The sequence below is a fragment of the Hemiscyllium ocellatum genome, chromosome 13 (genome assembly GCF_020745735.1).
Source record: "Hemiscyllium ocellatum isolate sHemOce1 chromosome 13, sHemOce1.pat.X.cur, whole genome shotgun sequence".
Classification (NCBI taxonomy): Eukaryota; Metazoa; Chordata; class Chondrichthyes; order Orectolobiformes; family Hemiscylliidae; genus Hemiscyllium; species Hemiscyllium ocellatum.
Window position 1 is genome coordinate 3,790,844 of NC_083413.1, and position 10,572 is coordinate 3,801,415.

Here is a 10,572-nt window from a genome sequence, read left to right on the forward strand (position 1 = left end):
TCCCAACCCAATCTAGTCCCACCTTCCACCAGCCAGCCCATATCCCTCCAAACCCTTCCTATTCATATACCCATCCAAATGCCTCTTAAATGTTGTAATTGTACCAGCCTCCACCACATCCTCTGGCAGTTCATTCCATACACGTACCACCCTCTAAATGAAAATGTTGTCCCTTAGGTCTCTTTTATACTTTCCCCTCTCACCCTAAACCTATGCCCTCTAGTTCTGGACTCCCCCACCTGAGGGAAAAGACTTTGCCTATTTATCCTATCCATTCCCCTCATAATTTTGTAAACCTCTATAAGGTCACCCTTCAGCCTCCAATGCTCCAGGGAAAACAGCCCCAGCCTGTTCAGCCTCTCCCTATAGCACAAATGCTCCAACCCTGGCAACATCCTTGTAAGTCTCTTCTGAATCCTTTCAAGTTTCACAACATCTTTCCGATAGGAAGGAAACCAGAATTTTTAGGAAGTCTCCTTGGTTTGCGCCACTCTCCATATCAACCCCCAAACCTACATCCCCCCACAACCTCCCACCCTCTCCCCGAACCCCAGGTACCTTCCCCTGCAACCGGAAAAGATACAAAGCCTCCACCACACCCTCATCTCCACCCAGGGCTCCAAACAATCCTTCAAGGTGAGACAGAGGTTCACCTGCCTCTCTTGCATCCTCGTTTACTGTATCAGGTGCTCCTGATGTGGTCTTCTCTACATCAGGGAGACCAAATATAAACTTAGGGAATGGTTCACCAAGCATCACAGCCAGGTCCGCAGGGGCCGAACTGGAGCTTCCACTCACCGCCCATTTCAATTCCCCTTCCCACTCCCTTTCCGAAATGACCATCCTTGGCCTCCTCCATTCCCACAATGAACCACACTGCAAACATCACCACCTCATCTTCTGCTTGGGCACATTGAGTTCTCCAATTTCAAATAACCTCCCTTCCCATCCCCCAACTCCCTTCCCAGCCCCTCTCCTCCCTCCAACTGCTCCCTGCCACCAACCGATTTGTTCCTCCCATTGACCAACCAGGTTGTACCCTATGCCTGTCTTCACCTATCCCCTCCTCACCATCCTGCGCCTACCATTCCCTTTATCTCCCCTAACACCTACACCCCTGTCCTGAGGAAGGGTTACACCTGAAATATTGACTTCTCTACTTTCTGATGCTGTTGGGCTTTCTGTGTTCTATCAGCCTCCTGTAGTCTACTTTGGATTCCAGTATCTGCAGATTTTTTGTCTCTAGGTCATTTCACAGAACAATTGAAAGTCAACCATGTTGCTATGCGTCTGGAGTCACATCTAGACCAGGTAAGGATGGCAGCACAGTGGCTCAGTGGTTAGCACTGCTGCCTCACAATGCCAAGGACCCGGGTTCGATTCCAGCCCCAGGCGACTGTCTGTGTGGAGTTTGCTCATTCTCCCCGTGTCTGCGTGGGCTTCCTCCCACAGTCCAAAGATGTGCAGATTAGGGTGAATTGGTCATGCTAAATTACCCATAGTGTTCAGGGATGTGTATGTTAGGTGCATTAGTCAGGGGTAAATTTAGTGGGGGGGGATGGGTCTGGATGGGTTACTCTTCGGAGGGTTGGTGTGGACTTGTTGGGCCGAAGGGCCTGTTTCTGCACTGCAGGGATTCTCTGAATGGCAGATTTCCCATGGTGGGGACCCAGCACATTAGCTGAGTTTCTGGATTAACAGACTAGCAATAATACACAAGGCCATCGTTTATCCCTTTCATCATCATATCCCTACTTCTGTATTCTATGTCCCTGCCAGTGAAGGAGAGTATTCCATGTGCTGCCTTTACAACCTTACCTACCTGTATTGCTACTTTTTAGTGACATGTGCACTTGCACGCCAAGATTTTGGGCGGCACGGTGGCACAGTGGTTAGCACTGCTGCCTCACAGCGCCAGGGACCTGGGTTCAATTCCCGCCTCAGGCGACTGACTGTGTGGAGTTTGCACGTTCTCCCCGTGTATGCATGGGTTTCCTCCGGGTGCTCCGGTTTCCTCCCACAGTCAAAAGATGTGCGGGTCAGGTGAATTGGCCATGCTAAATTGCCCGTAGTGTTAGGTAAGGGGTATATGTAGGGGTATGGGTGGGTTGCGCTTCGGCGGGTCGGTGTGGACTTGTTGGGCCGAAGGGCCTGTTTCCACACTGTAAGTAATCTAATCTAATCTAATCTCCCACTTCACCTACCCCCCTCAGTATATTCCTGTTTATTGTGTATTCCCTTTCCTGTTTGACCTTCCTAAATGCATTGCCTCTCACTTATCAGAATTGAAGTCCCTCTGCAACTTCCCTGACTACTTCACTAACTTATCTGTATCATTTTGGAGCTTACAGCTATCCTCTGCACAATCCACTACACGGCCAATTATTGTGTTTTCTGCAAATTTCCCAATTATGCCCCCACCTCCACCCCCGCCATGTCCAAATCCAAGCCATTAATGTATAAAACAAAGAGCAGGGACCCCCACACCAAGCTCTGTGGAGTCCCACTTGAAACAGCTTTCCATTCACAAAGGCAGCCATTACCCTTTGTTTCCTGTTACTAAGCCAACTTTGGGTTCATTTCAACACATTACCTTATATCCCATAGGCTTTTGTTTTTCTGACCAGATTGACATGGGACCTTTTCAAATGCCTTACTAATGTGTGAATCTGAAATTATATTAGAATTACTGTAGTATCCTCTTCTCTTACAGTAAACTCACCAGTAGTCCCACTCTCTCATTAGAGATGCAGCTGGAGGGTCACAGTGTCTCAGGTGAGGGGAGAGGTCGAGAAGGCAGGGCCTTCATGATGACCTCAACCAGTGCGAGAATTGAACCCACATACTGATGGTGTCACTCTGGATCACAAACCACCCATCCAGCCAACTACCCACCCCACCCCATTCCACCCCTCTAGACTTTTTCAGGAAATGCATTGTAACTCCATAAGATCCGACCTAGTAACCACTCACCATTCTTTTCTGTGCCAGATGTATAAAAATCTAAACATAGCAGCACAAAGTTCACAGGGCCTTATCACAATTTTCTTATGAGTCAAGCCGTACTTAGAAATATATATTAAAAATACCTCAGCTGGTAGATTTGAAATCGTGCCACAGCACACAGCTCAGCTGATATAAATTTCAATCCTACGACATGACCATGAGAACTTAGCTGGCTGTTTTTAAACCATTTGGCAAAGATCCTTAAAGCCAACTGTAATTAAATATCATTAATGGTTAACTTTAAACTGGTTCATTCTAGGCAATGTACAGAGTTGTTTAACTGCTGACCCATGACAGTGCAATGATTGAACTGACTTAATGAAGCAAGAGCCATGGTTGCTCAAATTTTATCCATACATTCAACTTTTCTTGGGTTCCTCAGCCACTGACCAATATTCCCAAACAGATCCTAACTTCTCAGAGAATCTTCATTACAAAAACAAGAAATGATAGCAACTTCTGCTGGAAGGACTTGGTGGATTGTTAGATCTGAACAAGCTCTCCCTTTCTCTGAGGATATTTTAACCATTTCTTTCACAGCCATTTGCTCACGTTTTCTTTTCTCGGCAAAAAGAGGTGACACCTGACTGACTCGGATGTTCTGACTTTGGCGATCGTTTGAATATTTTTACTGGATTCTCTGGATCTTCACCAAGGACTCTACCGGCACTGGGACCTCTGTGGGTAGAAGCTGGAAATCTTCAGTCCATGAGTGAAACTAATGGAATAGTTTGGTTAAACAGGGAAACCAGCTGCTGTCATGCTCTGTGCTATCATCACTCCTATTGCACATGGTGTCCTGCACATGTGTCTGTTACTGTAGCAATAGACAGGTATCCCCTGTGTCTATCTTTGCAATTAGTCAAATGATAGAAAATACTTAAGTAACATCCTTCGATCATTGAATGGTACTTCAGTACACCTGCTGTGTAATAGCAGACATATGAAGATCACCATTGTATGAGTTTAACATTCAGCAGGATTTTTTTTAATTTCACTCATAGGACATGGATGTCAATGCCTGGGCCAACAGTTATTGCCCATCCCTAATTGCCCTTGAGAAGGTGGTGGTGAGCTGCCTTCCTGAATCAATGCAGTCCATCTGCTGTGGGTTAGCCCACAGTGTCCTTGGGAGGGAATTCCAGGATTTGGACTCAGCGACACTATCGGAATGGTGATGTATTCCTAACTCAGGATGTTGAGTGGGAACGTGAAGGTGATGGTGCTCCCATGTATCTGCTGCTCTTGACCTTCTAGGCAGAAGTGGTTGTGTATTTGGAAGGTGCTATCTAAGAATCTTTAGTGAATTTCTGCAGTGCAACTTGTGGATAGTACACACTACTGCTACTGAGCATTGATTGTGGAGGGACGGGATGCTTGTGGATGTGGTGCCAATCAAGCGTCTGCTTTATTCTGGATGGTGTCAAGCTTCTTGAGTGTTGTTGGAGCTGCCCCCATCCAGGCAAGTGGGGAGTATTCCATCACACTCCTGACTTGTGCTTTGTAGATGGTAGACAGGCTGTGGAGTTGGGAAGTGTATTACTTACCGCATATTTCTAGCCTCTGACCTGCTCTTGTAGCCACTGTGTTTATGTGGTAGGTTCAATTGAGTTTCTGGTCAATGGAGACCCCCAGGTTGCTAGTGATTGTAACACCATGGAATGTCAAGGGATGTGGATGGGACAGAAGGTGTCAAAGGTGTGAGTTGCAGGTTCAGCCCATCAATTCTTCATTTGTAGATTGTGGACAGACTTTGGAGAGTTAATCCGAGCTTCTGACTGCTCTTGTAGCCACTATGCTTATATGGCAAATCCAGTTGAGTTTCTCATCAATGGTAACACCAATATCGCTGACAGTGGAGGATTAGTTTGATGGTAGGAGACAGAGGGTGATGGTCGAGGATTGATGTTCAGGCTGGAGGCCTGTGACCAGTAGTGTGCAGCAAGGCTCCAGCCTGAAATGTCGATTCCTCTGCTCCTTGGATACTGCCTGACCTGCTGAGTTAATGGTAGGGCCCAAGAATGGGCTGTTGAACAGAGAGACCTAGGAGTGCAGGTACATAGTTTCTTGCAAATGGCATTGCAGGGAGAGAGGGTGGTGAAGAAGGCATTTGGCATGCTTGCCTTCATCGGTCAGAACATTGAGTACAGGAGCTGGGACATCATGTTACAGCCGTACCAGACATTATGAGACCACATATGGGGTACTGCATACAATTCTGGTCATCCTGCTATAGAAAGGATATTTTAAAGTGGAAAGAGTTCAAAAAAGATTTACAAGTTATGTTACCAAGACTGGGAGGTTTAAGTTATAAGGAGAGGCTGAATAGGTTTGAACATTTTTCCTTGGAGCTTAGGAGACTGACGAGTGACCTTATAAAGGTTTCTAAGTCATGAGGGGCATGGATAGGGTAAATGGCTAAGGTCTTTTCCCCAGAGTAGGAGAATCCAAAACTGAAGAGCAAATGTTTAAGGTGAGAGGGGAAAGATTTAAAGGGGATTTGAGGGGCAACATTTTCATACAGAGGGTGGTGTGTATACGGAACGAGCTGCCAGAGGAAGTGGGACAATTGCAATATTTAAAAGACATTTAAAAGACAAGTACATGAAGAGGAAAGGTTCAAAGAGACATGGGCCAAACACATAGAAATGGGACTAGTGTAGTTTAAGAAACCTGGTTGGCATGGGTAACTTGGGCTGAAGGGTCTGGTTTCCATGCTGTACAACTCTATGATTCAGTGATGGTAACACCATTGAATATCAAGGGACATTGGTTAGACTGTCTCTTATTGGAGGTGGTCATGTCCTGGCATTTGCGTGGTGCATAGGAGCAGAACAACGGACAGGGAGTACAGCAGAGTGCAATTCTTTACCCACATTTTCCTGTTCCAGTACTCTCCAGGAAATGGAGGATGGAAGATGAAAGATAAAACACACACTTCCTGGAAACAGTCCAAAGGATGCACCAAATTGTTTTTGTTTCTGGACCTCTGGGTAGATGCACCTCGACAATAATACACCGTTGGTTTCCTACAGCCACATTTACTGGGCTAGTCAAAAACAGCAATAATGAATAGAATAAAACTTAAAATGTGCTTGCACCCAATTTATAATCACAAAGAACCCTATTGCCAATTGGGAGCACTTAAGAAGAACATTTGAACCAGGAGCAGGAGTAGGCCGTCTGGCCCTTACAGCCTGCTCCACCATTCAATAGGATCATGGCTGATCTTTCATGGCCTTAGCTCCACTTACCCGCCCTCTCACCTTACCCCTTAATTCTTTTATTGTTCAAAAAAAATCCATCTTAGCTTTAAAAACATTTACAGAAGTAGTGTCAACCACTTCATAGGGCAGGGAATTCCATAGATTCACAAATCACTGGGTGAAGAAGTTCCTTCTCAATTCAGTCCTAAATCTGCTCCCCCTAATTTTGAGGCTATTCCCTCTCATCCTAGTTTTACCCACCAGTGGAAACATCCTCTCTACTTCCATCTTATCTATTTCCTTCATAATTTTATATGTTTCTATAAAATCTCCCATCATTTTTCTAAATTCCAATGAATATAATCCTAGTCTACTAAGTCTCTCCTCATAAGCCAACCCCCTCTATTGCTCACCTTCAATGACAAATGACATTACTCCACTATCACCTGATGAAGGAGCGCCGCTCCGAAAGCTAGTGTGCTTCCAATTAAACCTGTTGGACTATAACCTGGTGTTGTGTGATTTTTAACTTGTCATCTCCAAATCATGGAGTAAAAAATGAGGTCTGCAGATGCTGGAGATCACAGCTGCAAATGTGTTGCTGGTCAAAGCACAGCAGGCCAGGCAGCATCTCCAAATCATGACATAACTATTGTAATAGTGGATGCTGGAATTATCAAGTATAGCTGTTTAAGGTTTTTTGACATGACAAAATGCATCTTTCCCTGAAACTTCTTTTTAATCCAGTTTTTCCCAACATTGTGCACTTCCTGGACGAAGGTGTCGATCTCCGTAACAGGTTAAAAATATTTGGAGATGAGAGTTTTGTTGTTCGTTCTTGGGGGCTCCAGTAGTTTTCACCTTTGACCTCTTCTCTGTAACATTTCGGACTTCAACATGTTTTTCCCCAAATGTACCATGACCTACATTAATATAGTTAAAGGAATTGACATTTCACTTTTGTCCATGTTTAGTTTAAAGATCTAGAAGCAGTGATCCAAGTGGTACAAAACTGTGACTCTTTTGTCTGTCTTCAACAGCGCACTGACCTACATATACTTTGAAATGTGTCATTGTTAACCACAGCTCTCATTCTGAATTTAATCGAACATGGAAACATTTCTTAATGATGTCATCGACCCCAGTCCCAGATATAACAAAGATGAACAGGGTTGAAAACAGATCTGGACTAATTAATCAGACATTGAAAGGGCATCTACATTGAAATGTAGATACGGAGGTAATATATCCTGTAAAAACAAAAAGCAAATGTATATATTATGTTCCATACAATGCAAGCAAAAGGGAAAACCATATTTGTTGCTGAAACCATTATATATTAAAGAATTTAATATTAGCTCACAACATCAAGACAGTTAACAATGAATTGAAACAGGGTATTCTAATTTTAATGAAATGAAGAACCGTCGATGCTGAAGATCTGGAACAAACAAAAACAGAAATTGCTGGAGAAACTCAACAGTTCTGGCAGTATCTGTGAAGAGAGAGTGAGAGAGAATCGTTTGTTGTTGAGGCTAGTTTTTTTTTTAAAATGTGAAATTTTGATTGTCCTAGGCCTGCAAACTGACAGGTCCCACTCCACAGTTTGTTGATCCCAGGCACCCTTAACTCCTTTCAAAATTCCAAACTCAGTGACAGTTTTGTTTGGTGGGCTTATGCTAACAAGAAGGACAACAGCAGCAGATGAATGGAAACAGCACCACCTGCAAGTTCCCCTTCAAGCCACTCCCCATTCTGACACAGAATGATATCACACTTCCTTCAGTATTGCTAAGTCAAAATCCTGGAATTCCCTTCTTAACAGCATCCTAATAGCAACTAAACTACGTGGGATTAGTGTATGGGAATCGGTGAGAAAACATAAGAACAGATTTGATTTGATTCATTGTAGTCAAACGTACCTAAATACAGTGAAAAGTTTTGTGAGCAGTACAGGAAGATGATAGTAAACAAGAACATACAGATCATAGACTGAGAGAAAGTGAGGACTGCAGATGTTGGAGATCAGAGTTGAAAAGTGTGGCGCTGGAAAAGCACAGCAGGTTAGGAAGCATCTGAGGAGCAGGAGAGTTGATGTTTCGGGCATTAGCCCATTATCATTCCTGATGATGTGCTTATGCCCAAAATGTCATCTCTCCTGCTCCTTGGATGCTGCCTGACTTATTGTGTTTTTCGAGCATCACACTTTTCAACCGACGATACAAACCATAGGCTGCCTAAATAGAGAGAGAAATGTAAGGTTACAATTGCACAGGAGGTGCACAAAGCAAGATCAACATCATTTCAAATTAGAGAGGTCCATTCAGCAGTTTAATATGGCAGGGAAGAAGTTGTTCTTGAACCTGTTGGTGCATATGTTCAAACTTCTGTACTTCCAGCCTGAGGTTGCAGAAGGGTGTTATTGGGGTGGGAGGGGTCTTTGATGATGTTGGCAGTCTTTCCTTGGCAACGAGAAGTGTAAATGGAGTCCATGGATGGGAGGTTGGCTTCTGTGATGGTCTGAGCTGTGTGTACAACTTTTTTGCGGTCTTGGGCAAAGCAGTTGCCGTATTAGGCCGGTATGCATCCACATAGAATGTTTTCAGTGGTGTATCTGTAGAAGTGGTGAGGGTCCTTAGGACATGTTCAATTTCCTAAGCTGCCCAAAGAAGAAGAGGCATTGTGGTGCTTTCCTGACCGTCACATCTACATGAAAAGTCCAGGACAGATGGTCAGTTATTGTCACTCCTAGGAACTTGACGCTCTTGACCATCTCCATCTCAGCTCCGTTGATGTTGATAGGGGTGTGTCCTCCTCCATGCTTCCTGAAGTAGATGATCAGTTTTTAAAAAGTTTTTCCAATATTTAGAGAGATGTTATCATCACTGCACCAGCTTCTATCTCCTTGCCGTATTCTGACTCATGGATGGATAACTTGCTGCTGTTAGAACTCTGGAAGAGGTGTTAGGGGCTATTAGGAAGATGAGTGTTTGGGTCACATCTTTGGAGAAGCCTTAGAGCTGTGGGGTGACAGAAGAAGCTGTTTTTGATAAAACTGAGATTGGGAGATGGAAAGCTCACAAGCGGCACATGCTTGATGCAAGAGAAGAACTCAGAAAACAAAAATCTCAGAGCTGGATCTAGCTTAGTGAAGCTAATTGTCAGTGAAAATCTGGAGTTGTGTTCATGAATGTGCACTGAAGGGTAGTTGCTGTAGTTGAGCGTAGGCCCATGGAACTGACCAGAGCAGAAGTTGCTGAGTCCATCCATGGCAGAACAGCTCAAGAGATCTGAAGACCTGATTGGCAAAATGAAGAATTGTCATCGCTACAGAATCATAGAATCCCTACATTCAGCCTATTGAGTCTAAACTGACCCCCTGAAGAGCATCCCACCTAGACCCAGCACCATTCCCACCTATTTCTGTAACCCCACATTTCCCATGGCTAATCCACCTAGCCTGCACATCCCTGTAAACTACGGGCAATTTAGCATAGCCAATCCATCTAATATGTATATCTTTGGATTGTGGGAGGAAACCAGAGCACGAGGAGGAAATCCACATAGACACAGGAAAAATGAGCAAATCCCACACAGACAGTTGCTCGAGGCTGGAAGTGAACCTGGGTCGTGGAGTCTGTGAGGTAGCAATGCTAACCACTGAGCCACCATGTCACCCTGAAGATTAGTAACATTTGATGACTCGTGTCTTTAGCATCCAGGAGAGATGCTGAGAAATCTGTGGGATCAGTCTTGATTGTATTTTCTATTTGATGTGCCAGTGGGTCACAGTATATTCCCCATGTTTCCTTTCCATGGTATGCCACCTTGCTGTGGTGGAGAGACTTCAATATTCCATTGTCTATGAGAGTGATGTCATCAGGAGTTCTTAACTCCTGGTAGAGTCACAATGACAGTAAGGTCAAATTTGACAGTAAGGTCACTGTGATGGTAAGGTCACTGTGATGATAAGGTCACTGTGATGGTAAGGTCACTGTGATGGTTGGGTCACCATAACGGTACGGTCACCATGACAGTAAGGTGACCATGATGGTAGGGTCACCGTGATGGTACGGTCATCACGATGGTAGGACAGTAAGGTCACCATGATAGTAGGATCACCATGACAGTAAGGTTACTATGATGGTAAGGTCACCACGACCATCAGGGACCAAAGCCAAGGAACTAGACAAAGTGTAATCCAAAACAAACTCTCAATAGTGATTCAGATGGAAGATATTCGTCTGATATCAATGGCTGTGAACAATGGTGACTTAGTGAGGTATAGGAAGGTAGTCACTGACCAGAGAACCACAATTCAACAAGTCAACCAAGAGCTGGGAAGAGCAGAAATTAGGCA